Raw genomic sequence first — 20295 nt, 5'->3', positions numbered from 1 at the left:
AATGTCTTCCCATCCTAGTCAATTTTTTTAGTGAGAATGTTATAATTGCCCTTCGTTTTGATTGACTTGGGACAGATATCTTTATGGGACTTTACAAATACCCCTAATGGCATAATTGAAATTTTTATTAAAAATTTAATTTCAATGATTCCTTGTTTACCCTTTCTATCTCATTTACTTTCTTTATTTCTCATAACTTAGTCACAGACGATATCTCCATCGTCCCACCGCCACCACCTTCGTCGCTCTCACCACCACCCTCATCTTGATTTCCTCCACTACAACCAGCACCACCACCTCCGTTACGTACACCATTACTATCAGCAAACTTCTTCTTTGTAGTTTGAAAATTGAAATTGGAAATCAGATTCACATAGATCGAGAGATCTGATTTCTTTGGTTTCAATTTTAGTAATTGAATAGAGAGTATAAGTTTTGCATGTTCAATTCAGCGAAGCTCAAGACTGATTCAGTTTGTAATGTTCATCATTTGGGTTGTAAATACTTTTGATTTCGATTTTTGAGGGTTTGTGGTTATTTCGTTTGATTTTTATGATTCAACGGGTTATACGGGTTCAGGTATGGTTCACCTTTGGGGGTTTTGATTTTTGATTTTGGTACCTGTTGATGTTTAACAAAAAAAAAAATATATTTCTGAACGTGATCTTATTCGACCTGTATCTGTTGTTTTGTAACACTTGAAATTTGGCTGACATGTATATAAATAATGTTGTTGCTTGTTTGATTTAGGTTGTAAACAGAATCAATATTTATTTGTAGCTTAAATTTCAAATTTTCAATTAAAAGTTTGATTGAAATCTATCTGGATAATGTTTGTTGGTTGTCTGTTTTATGTTTCTAACAGAGTTGTTGTTGTTTGGGTAAAATTTGGTAGTGGTGGTGCTGTTGTTTTGGATTGAGGCAGTAGTGTTTAAGAAGGTTATGGAGAAAGAAGTTGCCATGACCAAAATGGAGGTGGATGCTGTTGGGGATGAATTCCAAGTGAGGTTTTTGGTTCAGTGTAGCAGTGAACACAAGATGGGTGCAGAGATGGATTTGTGTGTGGTTGTTGTTGTGGTCGGCGTCGGGAGATGGATGCAGGTATATGGGTAGAGATATGAATGAATATCATATTTTGGGTTCCATATGCGGTCTAAATTTGGTGGGTCTTGACTGAAATTAGTGTTGAATGATGGTGGTCGTGTATAGAGTTTAAATGGTGATGAATTTGTATATGAAGTTACATTTCGATTATCAGTGGGTGGTGAATTTGTCAAGAGAATTCTGAGCTCGACTAGTTGGTGTATCTGGACCTGAGAACTTGGGATCCAGGGAGTACATTAACTACTGAGTGCAGGCAACGGTGGCTAATTGACATGGAATGAGAACTAGCTGTAACTGGTAGAGTGCTGGATCAACACGTTGGATAGTAGAAGTTGATTTTGCAAAGGGTGTAGACCTTCCATTTCAGGTATTTCCAACTATCAAGGAACTTGGTTTGACACAGATGGAAGTAAATGTTAAGGTTTGTGGACATTGTGAATAACCCAATTTTCATTTGATCACATGCTTTTACAGTTGTCTTATGTTACTGCGTTTAAATATCAGGTGAAGATATCTTTGGAGAAAAAATGTTTGCACTTGGAGTTGTGATCAAGATCCCAGAACCAAAGCAAACAGCTAAGATAAGTTTTCGAGTATCATCTGGTCGAGCGAAGTACAATGCCTATATTGATTGCTTAGTCTGAAAGTGAGTATATAATATAGTTAGGATTGTTAAGTGATTTGGACATTAATTATTAGTTAGTCCAGACTCATGGTTTCTTTCCTTCGTGCATTTCTCAAGTTTTATTCCTTTTCCAAGATGTAGTGAATGGATATTTGACGTGATTACTTTTTTTGATGCACATTCTAAATTTTCATAATTTATTTTTCTCTTTGACAATACGTTTCATTTTTTTCTTTTGTATACATCACTTGATTTTTCAACTTTTAAATGCACCTTGGAACCACAGAAGTCCTAATTGATATGAAACTTTGATCTATAGGTTGTGGGCAATGCATGAGACAATTGTTCTTTATTTGGCTAGATATAAAACTAGGTTTTGCATAGTGTGTGAAGGATTTGGTTTTTGATTCTCTGTTTTACATGTACCTGCTTGTTCTAAATATTTTTTGTGCTAGCTTGAGGGGTACTTAATAAGAAGATTTGCCTTAAAACAACTTGTGCAAGTTTCCTCCATATACGGAAACAACTTGAACAAGTTGTTTCCATATACGGAGACAACTTTGGCCAGTTACCTCCATACACCTTCATATACGGAGACATCTATGGAGCTGAGAGTGCTGGATAGTACAGTTACAGATGAGCTGATGGATGAAATTGTGTTGTGCTGTGTTTTTGTATTGACGAAATTGTGGTCATGAAGTTGTTGCAGGTACAGTTGCAGTAGCATAGATGGAAGATGTGGTGATGTCTTGTGTTGGAGTTTGGTAGTATGTGATTTTGATATGTTGTTTTTGTATTGACGAATCTGTGGTGCAATGGTAGCACAACTGACTATATGTCAGAAGATGTGTGTTCGACTCACACAAGGTTCACTCATTTGTGTATAATTTTTATTTTTGGAGGCAACTTGTGATAGTTGCCTCCTATCTGAAGACAACTTGTGTTAGTTGCCTTCATATTTAAAGACAATTTGGGCTAGTTGCTTTCACTTTTGAAAACAACTTTGTGTCACTTGACTTCACTTTTGAAGACAACTTGGATTATTTGCCTCAGATTCGAAGACAACTTGAGCTAGTTGCCTCCAATATGGACACAATTTCAGCAAGTTGACCCCACATGGTGGTGGTGGTCGTTGGCGGCGGCGGTGGGTGGCGGTTATTGGCGGCGGCGATGTGATTGATGGCGGTGGTAGAGGACAGTGATGGTGTTGGTTAGCGGCGGCGGTGGTTGGCGGTGGTGGTGGATAGTGGTGGTGGTTGGCGGTGGTGGACAGTGGAGCTGATTGGCGGTGGTGGACAGTGGAGCTGATTGGCGGTGGTGAACAGTGGTGGTCGTCGGTGGTGGTGGTGGTTCGTGGTGGTGGGCGGTGGTGGTCGTCGGTGGTGGTGGGCTGGTGGTGGTGGTTGGGGGTGGGCAGTAGTAGTGTTTTATTTTTTTATTTTATTTTATTTTATTTTATTTTTGAATAGTGGTCGGTGGTTTTGTATATACACTACATAAAAGAGGGTATTTTAGTAATGTATTAAGTTTAGGGGCATTTTAGTAATGTATTAAGCTTAGGGGTGTTTGTTAAGATGATAAGGATATTTTGGTAGGACCCCATAGTAGGGTATTTAAATAATGTGCCCAACTTTTTATTAATAAAAATCATTGAAAACTGTATGAGTTGGAGATAAAAAATAACATTTCTCTAATAATTAGGATTTTATACTCAAATGATGTCTTAGAAGTGATAGCACGTATGAAACATGCATCCACTTCCACCGTTGGAGAAGCTCTAAGCTACGTTAAAAAATTTAAATTGTTTTCCCCAAAATCTTGAGGTAGTGGCTCCCTTCCTGCTGATTCAACTCGGTGATTTTCTAAATTTCTAACTAAAGGCTTGGTCAAAGTGTATTCAAGTGCTCAGTTTTTTCCAGTAACAGTGTGACACATCAGCTAGTTGGAACGCTAGAGAACCAAAGCAGTCAAAAATAATCAACATAGTTGTACCCATGTTTGACTTTTCAGCTCTACATACGCATTTTGTACTACTACCTGAGTACGTCAAACTAACCCATCTTCCTTTGCTCCGGTAACTATCTCCACTTCCTCTTCCTTTTTCCGGTGGTGTCAACCAATACTAAACTGTACAGAGTTCAGTTGTCCAGTTGATTAAGTAAAACAGAAAAATGTACTTAACAAAAACACCAACCAAAGCATAATTGATTAGGAGTATATATATAGTACTGCTACTAATTAAAGAGTGCAGTTTCATTAGACAGCTAAAATCCCAATTACTAAACTGAAAATGAAATTATAATTAATCAAAAGATTTGCTTGATGCCCAAATTAAAAACCCTAAATCACCTAATCCCCAAATTAAAACTCTACATCATTGGATTGAATTCTGTGATCTCTGTCTCTTCAACTTTGCAGAGATCCAAATTCGAAGGAGACACACCATCATCACAACCTTCGGTGTTAACATTCAGAACCAGCAAGGTTTTTGAAAACCTTTTACAAAACCATACCTCGAATATCTGAGAAAACCTCCAACCTGTAACTCCCTTGGAAATCGACAATGACAGCATATTCAGAATGAACCAGAGACGGATGATGCCGGTAAGCCAAGAAATGGGCACCATAAGTCGACCCAGATCTTAAAACCCAGTTTTTCTTCCGGAGGATTTGTGAGAGATGATGTTTGTTAAAAACGAGCAAGGAATGGTGATCCGCATGACTAATATTTTATTGTATATTCTCCCTTAGATTAGAGATACTAGTTTTGTATTGGCTGACCACTAAGTACTCGGATTGTCATCGTTTTTCTTTGTGTTTCCTTGCGTGTTTTCACATAGTAGAGAATTCACGACAATTTGGATAGGAGCAAATCACCATTGTGCTCAGATTCTCTATATGTGGAGTATATAAAAGCAACTCCAATGGAGTAAACCGGAAATCGGGAACGACAAAGTTCCTAAGGCGATTTCTATGGGAATCAACAAACTCAGAAACATGTTCAGCCAGGTAGATACTTAAGGTTGATTTTCCACTATGGTAAAAATAATGGAAGGTTAATTATCAAACGTGCAGGTGAAGTGAACTTGCTGGTGGTTTAATTTCGACCTGGCGGACTAAAAAAATCCGTTGGCGGGTGCTCACTAGCCGTGAACGACTATTTTTCCAAAAGTAAAAAATGGTCATATTTTTACCACTATAAACTACCACCATTTTCAAACAACTAATTCACACAGAAATTCATATCTCTGGAATTTTCTCTTCTAATCTATTTCAAGTTTCTAGTTGAAATGTCTGAAAAGGCGATAACACTTTTTTGCGAGAGAAAATCTGAAGCTGATGTTTGTAAGATATGTGGAAGTTTTGAAAAGATTGAAAATTGTAAAAGGGAAGTGCAAGTTTTAGTAGTCGCTCCAAAAAAATGTTCCGCTAAAAGGCACAGAAAAACTCCAGTTTTGAAACTTAATAACAACAGAAAATACAAAAACAAAGGAGAAACAGTTCAGAAACACGTTGAATGGGAGATACATTTTTATTAAAGTTATTAGTTTACTTCTTATCAATAGTCTAAGGAAAAGTAATATATATGCATCTAGGTTGAAGAACGGTCGAGGTCGTTCTTAATTTTGAACGGTAGAGATTATACCTCGGTCTTTGCACTATATCATATCCTGGTTTTAGCAACACTTTGAATTCGGAGGTGTGCAACCGATATAGACGTTGCACGCTTTGTAACGTTTATATCCGTTCATACCAGAAAATTCGTTGCCCAAATTAAGTAATTTTGTTTTATTAAAAGAAATTAGTGATGCAACGTTTTTGAAACAAATATATCCGATGTGAATCATGGCATTTCTGCAATATAGGGAATTTTCATGGGCTTTTAGTAGTCCTGTTTATTTTTCATTTCTGATACATTACTTTTATTTCATTTATTCGGATAACCTTTTTTTTTCTCACTCCAAGGAACAGAACTAGTTTCTCTCTCTCAGTCTCTCTTTCAAAACCCCTCCTTTCATGTCCAAGAATAACTATGAAATCTGCTATGATTTCAACCGAAAAACCAAAATCAAAACATTTTCTTCTAAATTTGCCATCCTAATCAAAACTCATATATCAGAAATCAAGATCTGAAACTTGAAGAAAACCCTAAAAAATTAACGTTTTTCCTGAAATCCAAAAAACAACAACAACAATATGATAGTCGATTATGCTTCTATTAACCCAAAATTGGTTGATTCTGACCTACATTATCATCAGGTGTAAACCTTAATTCTAGTTTCGATTATTTTTGATGATTTTGTTTAATTTTGACCTAGGTTTGTGAATAGTCTCACGGAAACAATGGTTTTATATCTTATAATAAAAACATACGATATCGGATTAAAGTAAATACATTAGATTAAATCAAATACTACTGCCCCATCAATTAACATCCTCATTAAATAGCCGCCTTCTGGAATTCCTAAGACGTCGAAGGGGTTGAATCTGTTGAGCTATCTAAGAATGCTGAAACAAGCCTGGAAGGCGAAAGGTTTGTCGTGAGATACTTCTCACTCCACTGGTGTTCTCGGTTCCACTTCATCTATTGCTTCACCGTTCAATTTATTTTTGTGATTGTGCACTAGTTGACCTAAGAATTCTGATACATCTCGACCAATTACACTAAAAGGGTGCGACAATCCAGCATTCTCACGGTTAAAACCGGTTCCATGTTTCTGCGACGAAATTTCTAAAATAATTCTCCCAAAACGTTATCTTCGACGCGACTTCATATTCAATTGATATTATCGTTTATTTCAATAGCATAAGCTCTACAAATACTTAAATCCTCTTCTAGAGTGAATCTAGGACCACAAACTCTGGGAGGCATTCTTGAATACGATTTTTGAGTGAGCGAGGTATAGAGGTATAAAATGTGTGAATTTGGAGTTGAAATGAGGAGTATTTATAAAGTTGTAAATTTCTAACTGTTAGATGAGGAGTGGTTTTAGTCGTTCGGATATGCCTTTGGCGTTTAATTAAAGCTGCTGGCGGGTTGACATTAGCCGCGAGGGGGTCTTTACAGACCGCGCGGTTATTCTTCATCTGCCAGCGGGTTTTCTTTGTCCGGGCATCTCATGTTGGTCCGGAATGAACAAACCAACAAATTTGTTAGTTTGGACATCTGTTTTTCACGTATGTTGAGTCCATAGTGGAAGAAAAACGAACTAACTTCATTCCACATGAATTACCCTTAGAAGAAGGACGCTTAGGAAAGACATTCAAAATTCCAACTTAGCTATGATAGAAAAAATGGAGTGGAGGTTAAAGGAGAACCCTGATTCTTTATGCGCTTCCATTATCAAAGCTAATTACTACCCAAATAATGATATCTAGCATATTAATAATACACCAAATAGAAAAGATAAATAGATATTGTTAGAGCACTGCTTGGTCGAACTCGCAAGCGTTGCTATCTCAAGCTTGTTTGTCAAGTTTAGTTGCCAAAACTATAAGTCTTCATTTCTAGTCTACTTATATCTATGTCTCGGACCAGGATATAATGTGTAGTTGAGCTTTAGACTTCACGGCGTTCATCGATTGAAGATGAAGAACTACTAAGGGGAGCTTGTGGAACTTCATCAACAAAAGGTATGTGGAGACTTGAGCTCATCTATCACTCAGAAGTATATTTCTATTCTATCTCCTATTGAGACAAAAGTCGTATAACTATATATACTTTATCTTATACACATCTGATATTTCAAGCTGAGTTTAACTCGCTTACATATTTCTCGAAATATGTGTTGGTAAGATTTTGCTTTAACCAAGTTCATCTTTTATTTTTGACGAAAGTCAAAAGATGATCATGTGAAAATCTCCTGGTAACATCTTACATGATTTGTGTGAGACAGTCATTTGATGTAGAGTCGGAATGTTCTGTATTGATCTATTGATCAATTCAAAATTTATTTTAAGCTAACAGTTTGTGTGAGACAGATATTCCCGTCTTCTAAGAATGTTTCAATGATTAAAATGGAGTTTAGAACAATTAACCATTGATTGGATATAACACAATATGTTACTTGTATGCTAACTATTGCATGTTACTCCAAGTCCGGGAACCATAGTATGCATACCCGTATACGTACTGGTTTAACAGTTGAAGTCCGGGAACTTAGTACGCATACATGTACGCGTACTGGATTAACATTTCTGTTAGAGCATAGCTCGGTCAACCTCGCATGCGTTGCTATATCAAGCATGTTTGTCAATGTTAGTGATCAAAACTATAAAGTCTTGATTTCTAGCCTATTAGCTAAGTCTCAGACTAGGATAGGAAAAGTGTAGTTGAGCTCAAGGACTTCATGGTGATTCAACGAAAACGACGAAGATCTACACCAAGGAACCGTGGAACTTCATCAACAAAAAGGTATGTGAAGACTTGAACTTATCTATCACTCGAAAGTCTATCTATTCTTCTCCTACTTCTTATGAGACAAAAGTCGTATGCTATATAGACTAGATCATATACACTTGATATTTCGAGTTGAGTATTCATTGCTTATCTTTTACTCGAAATCATGTGTTGGTAAAACGTTTCTCTTTGATCAGGTTTATCTTCACCTAGTGACGAAAGTCATGAAACTTTCAATCACTTTGGAAATTGCTCTGACGAGAAAGGTTTGTTGTTCTTCACGACTGAATATCACCCTCTAAGAATGTTCCAATGATTGGAATGAGAGTTTAGATTATATAACCATGTATTCCTTGAACCGAACTTTTCGAACTTTGTTGATCAAGAGAAATCGGTAGGATTGTGGAATTGGCTTGCCAAGTCCGCGAACCCAGTCCGCAGACTCAGTCCGCGAACTGACGGAAGTTCTCGACCAAGAATTTCTGCTGGGATTTCCAAAACTCGTTTGTGTGCTAAGTCCGCGAACTGGCGGAAGTTCTCGACCCGAGAATTTCTGCTGAGTTTGGAAAACTCAAACCGATTAACTTAAGTCCGCGAACTTGTTTGTGAGCTTAAGAGGTTATGATCTAAAGATGTGCTCTGAACATGAAACATTAATTATTAAGGGATGCTTTATGCAAACCGTGACTATAATGTTCATGAGCCGATTCTAATCGAATCGAATCATCTTTGTTTCAATTGTGTCTTGTGTAGTTACATAAGATCTCATGGCAATTGAACAACTCTTAACTAGTTCATTTGAGTCAATTGGACTAGTTATGGTGAAGAAGAACATGATTAATATGATATGCTCATATGGTTGACCTTTGGGGTTATCATGATGAACCAACATACGTGTACTCGTTTGGGCATGGTTTTCTCAAACCCAGTAAACGTGTATCCAAGTGTGTGTGACAAGCTATGTCTATCGATCTAACGGTTGAGGGATATTGGATTGAATCTAAATCAGGTTTTCATCTAACGATAGATAGAGTTTGCTTTGTACCTAAGGAAAAACCCTGATTTGAAAGGCTATATCTAGGAGACATCTAGCTAGAGAAAAACTTAATCCCCACACGTCTGTGTGATACTAGTGCGCTCGGTAGAGTCGATCTCCATTAACCCTTGATTTTCTTCTCTAAAATCGGGTTAACGACTGATAGACACATTTTTGTGTCTGAATTGCCCTCAATGTCTGTATTGTTAGAACTCGATTTTTGTACTAATATTGTGTTTTTATGTATTTTAGGTATTTTTGGAAATAAACATTGTTTAGAGAATTTGGCTCGAAAAAGTGTAAAAGTTACCCAGGAAAATTTCTAAAGGCACCCTCAGTTTGGATAAGGGCACCCCCATGACACCCCAATGTTAAAGGCACCCGCAGAACGGATTCAGGGCACTTCATCTTCAACATTCAAATTCTGTTTTTGGCGGGAAAAGGTGTTCTTCAGAAAACAGAATTTAGGGTTTGAGAATTGAACGTGTTATAGGGAGATTCAAGGGCCGAAACTTATTGGGTTTGTTGCTTTCGACTCAACAGAGATGGTAATGGTCGTTGTTTAGACCAGAATTGGCTAGAGGTGGATTTAGGGACTGAACAGATTCCAGGGTTTTCTTCCTGCGAGTTTGGTGAAGTTGGAGTGAGACTCGAGCACTGGATTTGGTTTCTTTGGGCCTGTTTGGACCAAACAGTGATGGTATGGTCGATGGTTTCAGTGAGAATTGGCTGAATCGTCGAGATGAAGAAAACAGGGGGTTACATGGATGAGAAGAGATGTTCAGGGGATTGTACGTGCTTTCTGTGCATAGCGTAAGATGGATGCGTGTTTCACTACTTCTGGGACGTGTTTCAGACAAATTGGAGCGTTTCAGATGTACAAAGACGCGTGAAGATTTAAAACAGGGAAGAAATTTCCGTATATTGCATGAGAATATTTGCTATTGACTGTCGTGATTATTTGGAGTTATGAGGATATATTCTCGGTCAGAATGGGTATATACATGTTGATGGCATCACATAGAGGGGTCATGGAGAGTTAGGGGACGAAAAAGGGTGAGAAATAGAGTTGCAGAGCTTGTCTCTGCTGCTTCCATTGAAGGAGAGAACGAAGAACATAAGGCCCTAAAGAACTGTCGTTCATCTACAGTGAAAACGACACAACACTGGAGGGTCGTAGTGCTACAGTGACAGTCACAGTCACAGTTATCATTTATCGTTCTCTATAACAGTTTGGTTTGTAACAATTATATTTGTTACAAACCCGGTTTTAATCATTTTCTTCCATTTTCATCATTTGTAAACACCTTTTTGAGCAATAAATTATCCACTGAGCGTGTCTACAATATGAGGAGCTAAAACCCAACATTGGGACAACGGAGGAAGCTGGATTTCACCATTAGGGTTACTTAATTGATTGTTTATTTACTATTTGCTTTGATTTTTAATGAATTATGATTTCTATTAATTACTCGTGACTTTGTTTGATGGAGCATGCTTAGTTCTAGGTAATTTTGATGCGCCATGCTTATGACCTATGCGTGATATTTTATGAAATCTATTTTGGCAAAGAATAGAGTTGGTATTTCCTTTGTGCGGAGCTATAAATGTCTGCAATTAATTTCTGAATCCCATGAACATGACAAACAGTGAAATCCTGAGTCCCAATAAATTCTTCATCCCGTGACATTTTTTTTGTATATATTTTTCATTTATTTTAATTTATTAATTCTTAAAATCAATCTCATCAAGTCCGAGTGAACGACAACCTTCTTACCACTATATAAAATTCGATCAATTTTTGGCGCCGCCGACGCGGACTTGTGTATAGATTTGTTTTTAGGTTTTTATATTTTATTTTTTTTATTTTCTTTTTATTTTTGTTCTTTTTTATGCGTTTGGTATTTCTTGTTTGCTTTCATATTTGGAGCTGAGCTAAAGAAAAAGAGAGAAAGTGCTGAAAAGAAAAGCGAAGCTAAAGAAGGAAACAAAGAAGGAATCCAAAAGGAGTGAAGAAGAAGATTTTGTATATTATATTATTTTATTTTATTTTTTTTAGAAACTGTAATTAAGGTTTTTATTTTTGGACATTTTTTTTCTTTTCTTTCGGACATTGAACATTGGACTTTATTTTTAAAACCCTAAGGAAGGGTTGGTTTAAATATAAACTGCACAGGGAAGGACGACAGTTACGATACTATCTCGGCCCCTCGGGTTCATACACTGACATTGGAGTCGGTGGCCCGAGTCGACCTCAACGGTTCATCCCCCGTCTGGAACGGGAGGTAAGAATTCTAAACACCCACGAATCCCCTGTCAGCGGGTTTACTGGATGATTTTGTATGCATATATGTTGAGGACCTGAAATCGGATTTAATTTTCTAGTAAAGGGCAAGGCCTGGCCAAATCAAGATAAGGACTCGGATTTCATCACCGTTTCCTTCTTGCCCGCCTTAGGAACACGTAACCTACGCGAACCTAAGCCTTAAAATTTGGACTAGAACGAGACCGATAGGGTAACGAGCTTAATTGGAAAGTCGTTCGAAAAATATTGGTTACTCTTTTGAGCATACTTTGAAGTTCATGATGGTTTATGTGAGTTGAATACGCCGCCTTGTAATTCCGGTGAGGCCTTGGGTATCAAAGCTCCACGCAGCTTCCCTCGTCTCTATTCAACTTACTTTAACTCGGATTGATTCCAGAGGGGTTTGCTCAGATTGTAACGAATTCTTTTTCGAAAGAATAGAACCTGGTCTAGAAACAATCTAAGTGGAGCCATCATGCTTTTTGTTTTCTAGATAAAATAGGCTTGTTGTAGTCGAGTCAGCCTTCTTTGTGCTTGTTTAGAATTCCCTTGCAGTTAGGATGTCAAACTGGTATTATAGTAGCCAATACAATGAGTATCCGAATGAGCAGCTTGGACATTATCCTTTTTATGACCATAGCGTGAATAGTGATTGGGAACGCGAAACTTTTGAAGGTTATGGTCCATACCATTGTGATCCCAATTACTATCCACATACCCACAGGTCATACGAGCAAAACAATCCTTTTATTTCTCTAGAAGAGTCTCTCAAGAGTTTCAATGAGTCAACACAGAAATTTCAATTATTTATGAAAGAGACTTATAATATTCCGCTCCCAGAAGAGTCTGTAGAGCAGTCAACTAAGATGTCTCTAGAAGAGTCACTCAATCAATTTACTGAGAGTACAAATAGGATCGTAGAAAAATTTGCTCAAGATAGTCTTAAATACCAATATAGTGTTCCCAATACCACCCTTGAAAATAAGGATAGTTTTTATTCACATAATCAAGATGACGAGGTTAGAATTGGTAATACTACTTATTTAGATGGGGTTCGATCATTTTCATGTTATTATTATGATGATTATGATGAGGATAGTATTGATGAAGAACATAAAATATGTAGGCATAGTGATCAGGAATTTGTTACTCCTATCGAGCTTTATAATGATAATGTTGTTTCTAGTACAAATACAAATAATTTTAATAATTATTCACCTATTCAAAAGGATGAGGATTTGACTAGAGATACCACCGTTTTAGACGATGTAGTTCATGATCCTTTAGCCTGCAGTGTATTGGATAATCCATTATTTGATGTGCCTATCAGTGAATCAGAGGAAGTAATTATGATAAACACCGTAGTTAATGAGCCTTTAGTAGAAACTTTCGCTGATAATCCTTTATATGATTGTGATGATGGTTTAGAGGAAAGAGTTTACCCTGAGAATATTGATTTAGAAACACTAGTCTTAGAAGACCATAAATTCGTAGAGATGAGTGAGGATGAACCTGACTTAAAAGAATCAATTGACCATTTCCAGGAATCTGATGACCTAGAAATTAGGGAAGTTGTGACTAGTCTTTCTAGAGACACTGAAAACTCTAAGTTTGGGGGTGATTATCATTCTCCGAGTGCTTTAACTCTTAAAAAGGTCCCTCACTTGGGACTTGATATATGTGCCTCAACCATTGTGCCAGATTACCGTCATACTAGCTCTCCCGAACCTAATAATGTCCAGGAAGAAGTTCAGTTGTTAGAAACCCATCCTCTGGTTGATGTGGTTTACCCAGGCTATGATACCCAGATTGATTTTGTTTTCCCACCAAAAACTTTTATTCCAATTGTGGGAACGTTTGAATTTGAAAGGTGTCAGTTATTGAGTTTTGAGACTAAACCTAATTACTTTAGGAGATTAGGGTCGACACATTTGTTTAAGGAACACCAGTTACACCACCACTCTCATTGTGGTCAGCTGCATAAGTCAAATTTGATTGACTTAGAGGATCCCCAGTTATTCAGGTTAATTTTATGTGCTTCTAAATTCTAAGTTGAGTATTTCCAGACTCTAGAACCTGAACATTCGGATCTAACTTATGAGGAACTGCAACCCATGAAAATATTTTATCTAGACCCTGTTATGGAACCTGAACCTGAACCACAGCTAGATGTAGTTGTCTTAAACAGGAAACTAGACAAGGGTGTGCTTTATTTGCTAATTTTCTTGGGATGTTGCAGATTCCTTTTACTTGTGATAGCCCTATTTGGTTTTGGTGATCCATAATTATTCCGGATATTAATTTATGATTCTATGAGGTGACTGATTCCTTCTGATGTCTGGCTGAAGACTTTAAACTTAGCACTTCTTGGGAGGTAACCCATGCTCATGTAACACGGTAATATCTTTCCTTAACTCTTTTGCTTCAAGTGGTAACAGTTTCTCCTTGTTCATACTTTTAATTTTATCTTTAAAAAATTGAGGACAGTGTTAGATTTAAGTTTTGGGGTACAGGAGAATCTTTTTAGTTGCAGTATAAATAAACTCCAGAGCCTAGAAATTTATGCCTATTAAGGATATCACTAACCTATCTAAGTGGATGGAAACATCTTGGTTGTAGGAGTTGAGTAACCAATCTGATTAGATGGAAACATCTAAAGAGTCTATTCATAAAAACACAGAGCTCAGGTGTTAGAATTAAAAAAAAACATGGTAGTTTCGCCATATCTCGTTAAATCCTAATCCTTCAGTTTTTTTAAGTGATTTGGTGGGGCACACGATTCAAGTTGTTACCTTTGCTAGGGTGAAATAGGGTGATTGAGATACCAAAAAAATTAAAAAATTAAAAAAAAAATTAAAAAAATTGAGAATTAAGACTAGACCATCAGACCAACCGGAATAAATTTAATAAAGTCGACCACTGGTGCCCTTGTATATGCCAGTTGTGTTGACCTAGAGTTAGGTTTATCGACCACTGGTCCCCTTATATTTGCCAGTTGTGTTGATATTAGTCAGACCGGTATCTCAGTCCATTAGGATAGGTCCATCTTGGCAGAGGCCTTCAGACAGATATGGGAAACACCGTTCATTTTAAACCATCTATCTTTTCTCTTTATCCATCTTCTTAATCTTTCCATGTGATTGGTTGACTCCGGTTATCATGTACATAAACTATCTGAGTAGAGCTCTGTCACTTTATATGAATTTTAGTATGCTTGAGTGCAACTCGTGTACAACAATTGGAATTTCGCATCAGGGTACTTCCTCCTATAGTCAATGATTGTATGCCAACCAAGGAGATTCTTTAGTGCCTTCCAAGGTTCTGCGTAGATAGCAAGGGTTTGGAGTAAAAGGTTTTGTGGGTACACCTCTCGTAAACCCTCCCGAAACTATAACTCGATCACTAGGGCCACCTAGTGAGTTTGGATTTTATTTTCTAGATTTAGATTTGCTCGAGGACCAGCAAATAATAAGTTTGGGGGTATTTGATAGACACATTTTTGTGTCTGAATTGCCCTCAATGTCTGTATTGTTAGAACTCGATTTTTGTACTAATATTGTGTTTTTATGTATTTTTGGAAATAAACATTTTTTGGAGAATTTGGCTCGAAAAAGTGTTAAAGGCACCCAGGAAAATTTCTAAAGGCACCCTCAGTTTAGATAAGGGCACCCCCATGACACCCCAATGTTAAAGGCACCCGCAGAACGGATTTAGGGCACTTCATCTTCAACATTCAAATTCTTTTTTTGGTGGAAATAGGTGTTCTTCAGAAAACAGAATTTACGGTTTGAGAATTGGACTATTATAGGGAGATTCAAGGGCCGAAACTTATTGAGTTTGTTGCTTTCGACTCAACAGAGCTGGTAATGGTCGTCGTTTATACCAGAATTGGCTAGAGGTGGATTTAGGGACTGAAAAGATTCCCTTGTTTTCTTCCTGCGAGTTTGGTGAAGTTGGAGTCAGACTCGAGCACTGGATTTGGTTTCTTTGGGCCTGTTTGGACCAAACAGGGACGGTATGGTCGATGGTTTCAGTTAGAATTGGCTGAATCGTCGGGATGAAGAAAACAGGGGGTTACGTGGTAGAGAAGAGATGTTCACGTGATTGTACGTTCTTTCTGTGCATAGTGTAAGATGCATGCATGTTTAACTACTTCTGGGACGTGTTTCAGACAAATTGGAGCATTTCAGATGTACAAAGACGCGTGAAGATTTAAAACATGGAAGAAATTTCCGTATCTTGCATGGGAATATTTTCTATTGACTTCCGTGATTATTTGGAGTTATGAGGATACATTCTCGGTCAGAATGGGTATATACAGGATGCTGGCATCACATAGAGGGGTCATGGAGAGTTATAGGACGAAAAAGGGTGAGAAATAGAGTTGCAGAGCTTGTCTCTGGTGCTTCCATTGAAGGAAAGAACGAAGAACATAAGACCCTAAAGAACTGTCGTTCATCTACAGTGACAACGACACAACACTGGAGGGTCGTAGTGCTACAGTGACAGTGACAGTTATCATTTATTGTTCTCTGTAACAGTTTGGTTTGTAACAATTATATTTGTTACAAACCCGGTTTTAATCATTTTCTCCCATTTTTATCATTTGTAAACACCTTTTTGAGCAATAAATTATCCTTTGAGTGTGTCTACAATATGAGGAGCTAAAACCCAACATTGGGACAACGGAGGAAGCTGGATTTCACCATTGGGGTAACTTAATTGATTGTTTATTTACTATTTTCTTTGATTTTTAATGAATTATGATTTCTATTAATTACTCGTGACTTTGTTTGACGGAGCATGCTTAGTTCTAGGTAATTTTGATGCGCCATGCTTATGAGCTACGCGTAATATTTTATGAAATCTACTTTGGCAAAGAATAGAGTTGGTATTTCCTTTGTGCTGAGCTATAAATGTCTACAATTAATTTCTGAACCCCATGAACATGAAAAACAGTGAAATCCCGAGTCCCAATAAATTCTTCATCCCGTGACATTTTTTTGTATATATTTTTCATTTATTTTAATTTATTAATTCTTAAAATCAATCTCATCAAGTCCGAGTGAACAACAACCTTCTTACCACTATATAAAATTCGATCAACGACTTAAAGACTTCATTGGGATTGTGAAGCCAGACCGATACTACTTTTATCGTAGTTGTGTGATCTGATCTTGCATCTTCTATCGTACGAGCGCAATCTGTGATTGGCTTGAGATCGTGAGAGTTCTCCGATATGAAAGATAAATAAGTCACAAACATCTTCGTATCACTGTTTGTGATTCCTCGACAAACCGCTTGTGTAGTCAGGAAGGAATGTAGAGAGGTGATTGATTAATATCGGCTGTTCTTCGGGAATATAAGACCAGATTATCAATTGGTTCCTGTTACCTTGATTTTATATCTAAAGACGGAACAAAACCTAGGGTTTATCTGTGGGAGACAGATTTATCCTTTTGATAGACTTTTCTGTGTGAGACAGATTCGTTTATTATCAAGTCTGTGATTTTGGGTTGCAACAACTCTTAGTTGTGGGTGAGATCAGCTAAGGGAATCAAGTACGCAGTGTCCTGTTAGGATCAGAGGCGTAGGAGTACAATTGTACCTTGTATCAGTGGGAGATTGGTAGGGGTTCAACTATAGATCAGTCCGAATTTAGTTTGCAGTAGGCTAGTGTCTGTAGCGGCTTAATACCGTGTGTATTCAATCTGGACTAGGTCCCGGGGTTTTTCTGCATTTGCGGTCTCCTCGTTAACATAATTTCTGGTGTCAGTGTTATTTTTCTTCCGCATTATATTTTATATAATAGAAATAATACATGTTGTGCGTTCGTGATCATCAATTGGAAATCCAACCTTTGGTTGTTGATTGATATTGATTGATACTTGGACATTGGTCTTTGGTACCGTCCAAGTTATCTCTCTTTGATAAAGACTCGCAGATTTGCTTGAGTAAAGATCAAATCGAGAGATTGAGATAATAACTCCTTGAGGTACTTTTTATCTGGATTGAGTCTGACTGTCTAGTTGATTCTCTAGAAAAGTATTCGGAGTTAGTCCATACAGATTGCTAAGCGAAATGTTGGGTGGTGTTGTTAGACCCCCGCTTTTTCAATTTCAATCCGAGAATTTACTATGCGTACCCGTTTTCATACTAATTCAACTGAGTTCGGTCGTGAACGACAGTATGCGTACCCGTTCGCATACTAGCAGACAAACCAAGTCCAGAACTCTAAGTATGCATACCCGTTTGCATACTTGAGTGGGTTAAGTTCTAAAATCAGTTTATTCGTGAACAAATACATTTCTATAATAAGGAATGCAATCTTTTGCAAACCGTGGAGATAATGTTCATGAATTGATTCGAGTGAATCAAAATCGACTTTTTTTCAATTGTGTCTTGTATACTTCTATGAGAATATAAACAATTGTACAACTCTATAACTAGTTTCATTCAAGTCTTTTGAACTAGTTGTGATAAAGATGAACAAGGTTGATATGAAAGTGTTCATATGGCTAACTTCGGTTAACTATTGTTGAGCCAACCAAGTGTATACGTTTAGGTACGGTTACCGATATCTATATGAAGGCACATTTCATTTGTGTGTAACAAGCTAAGTTCTAACGATTGAAAGATATTAGCTTGAATCTAATAAGGTTTTCATCTAACGGTGAATATTGAATGCTTCGTAACCAAGGTAGTATTGATTGAAAATCCTAATTTTAAGACTATATAAGGGAGAACTCTAGCAATTGGGAAACCTAATCCCCACACCTCCTGTGTGATACTAGTTGCGACTAGAGTCGATTCTTCTTTAACCTAGGTTTTTCAAAAACCATTATAGGTTAACGATTTAAAGACTTCATTGGAATTCTGAAGCCAAACCCAACTATTTTCTCTATAGTTGCGTGTTCTGATCTTACTTTGTTATATCGTATTGAGTACTATCTTCTCTAAGATTTGCTTGAGATTCAACCTCCGATAGGTAAGATAAAAAGTAGTCACAAACATCTTCGTTTCATCGTTTGTGATTCCACAATATCTTGTTCCTTTACCATACATTTAAGATTACTGTGAGGTGTTTGATATTACTAGGATGTTCTCCGGGAATATAAGTCTGGTGTATTAATTGGTTCCTATTCACCTTTATTTATCAAAAGACGGTACAAAAACTCATAGGTATTTTTGTGGGATACATATTTATCTATTCAATAGACTTTTCTGTGTGAGACAAATTTGTTTATCAAGTCTTCGACTTTGGGTCATAGAAACTCTTAGTTGTGGGTGAGATCAGCTAAGGGAATCAAGTGCGTAGAGTCCTGCTGGGATACATAGGCGTAAGGAACACCACTGTACCTTAATCAATGTGAGATTGTTTAGGTCTCAACTACGTTCTAGTACGAATTTAACTTGTAGTAGTCTAGAGTCTGTAGTGGCTTAATACAGTGTGGTGTTCAAATCTGGACTAGGTACCGGGGTTTTTCTGCATTTGCGGTTTCCTCATTAACAAAATTTCTGGTGTCTGTGTTATTTCTTTTTTGTATTATATTTTCTATATAATTGGAATATCACAGGCTATGTGTAGTTCAATCAATTGGTGAATCCAACTTTGGTTGTTGATTGAAATTGATTGACGCTTGGATATTGGTCTTTGGTACCATCCAATTATTTTTCATATTAATACGGCTCACAGATTTCTATCTGTTCGATTGCAGATTGATTTGAGAAATTGACATATAACTCTCGGATGTATTTCCTTGATTGAGTCTGACTGTCTAGTTGATTCTCTTATAAATATATTGGAGTCAGTCCATATAGATTGCCTAAACGAAATATCGGGTGTGGTTGTTAGACTCCCGCTTTTTAAATTGGTATCAGATCCGGAAAACACGTTTAAAACCTCAAAAGTATGTGTTTGTAGCAATATGACTCTATGGACAGTAGTGCTATCTCTGACAAACGCATCACCAGAGACAAAAGTTCTGTTTCTGTGAAATCTATTAAAGAGAAAGACTTGTATATCTCAGATATAAATGAACACTCCAAAATAAAAAAGTATTGATATGTGTTACCCTGATAATCTTACTGATGAATCTGATTCTGAAGTAGAAAGGGAAGCAGCCCGAGAGAGTGCAGCGATTCTAAAACTTGTTAGAATCCAAGCAGTTGAAATCAATAGGCTGAAACAAAAGGTCAATACAATGGTTGGTATGGTAAAAGATCGTGATTCCCAATTAAGGATTCTTCATGAGGAAAATGTTGTAGTTTTTTCATCTCGAACCTTACTCGAGGCTAAACTCAAGGAAGATGCCCGTGAAATTGAACGACTATTGAGTAATCTCTATATTCAAGATAAAGGACGTTCTGGGGAGTCTGTCATGCCAACTACTTCTGACTCTGCTGTGATATTAGAAATGTGACTGATACTAATCATGTTTCTCTAATGAAAACAGCTTCAGAAGCTAAACTGCAAACCCTTCCTATTGCTAAAGAAGTGTTTGGTTCTTCCACTGATCATGGATTTACCATGTTTTATGTAAGGAAGAAATCTTCTAAAGATGATTCTAATGCTACACACTCTAATCTTTCCGGTGATCATAAAGTATGTCTTTTTTGTGGCTCAAAAGGACATGCCGGAAGAGCAAACTGAAATTGAATGACAATTACTTTGGTCGACTTCAGCACACCTTAGATTTAATACTCAAAGGTGTAACCGACATTCAGATGTCTAAACCTATTGGTTTTAGTACTCTCCCTATGAATTCTTCCTTGAAATTCATTTCAATATGCTCATCGAACGTTCGAACCAATTGTATCATTAA

The 20295-nt window shown here is 37.1% G+C and overlaps 1 long non-coding RNA gene across 1 annotated transcript; it reads left to right on the top strand.

The window, feature by feature from the left end:
* Nucleotides 1-224: 224 nt before the first annotated feature.
* On the top strand, nt 225-1907 carry LOC113293801. The gene is made up of 3 exons (XR_003332580.1): nt 225-579; nt 896-1525; nt 1609-1907. It is a non-coding gene; the product is annotated as an uncharacterized LOC113293801 (long non-coding RNA).
* Nucleotides 1908-20295: the final 18388 nt, after the last annotated feature.

The sequence above is a fragment of the Papaver somniferum genome, chromosome 7, assembly GCF_003573695.1.
Source record: "Papaver somniferum cultivar HN1 chromosome 7, ASM357369v1, whole genome shotgun sequence".
NCBI classification, from domain to species: Eukaryota; Viridiplantae; Streptophyta; class Magnoliopsida; order Ranunculales; family Papaveraceae; genus Papaver; species Papaver somniferum.
The sequence above is the reverse complement of the archived record's forward strand: the minus strand, read 5'-3'. Positions and strand labels throughout refer to the sequence as shown.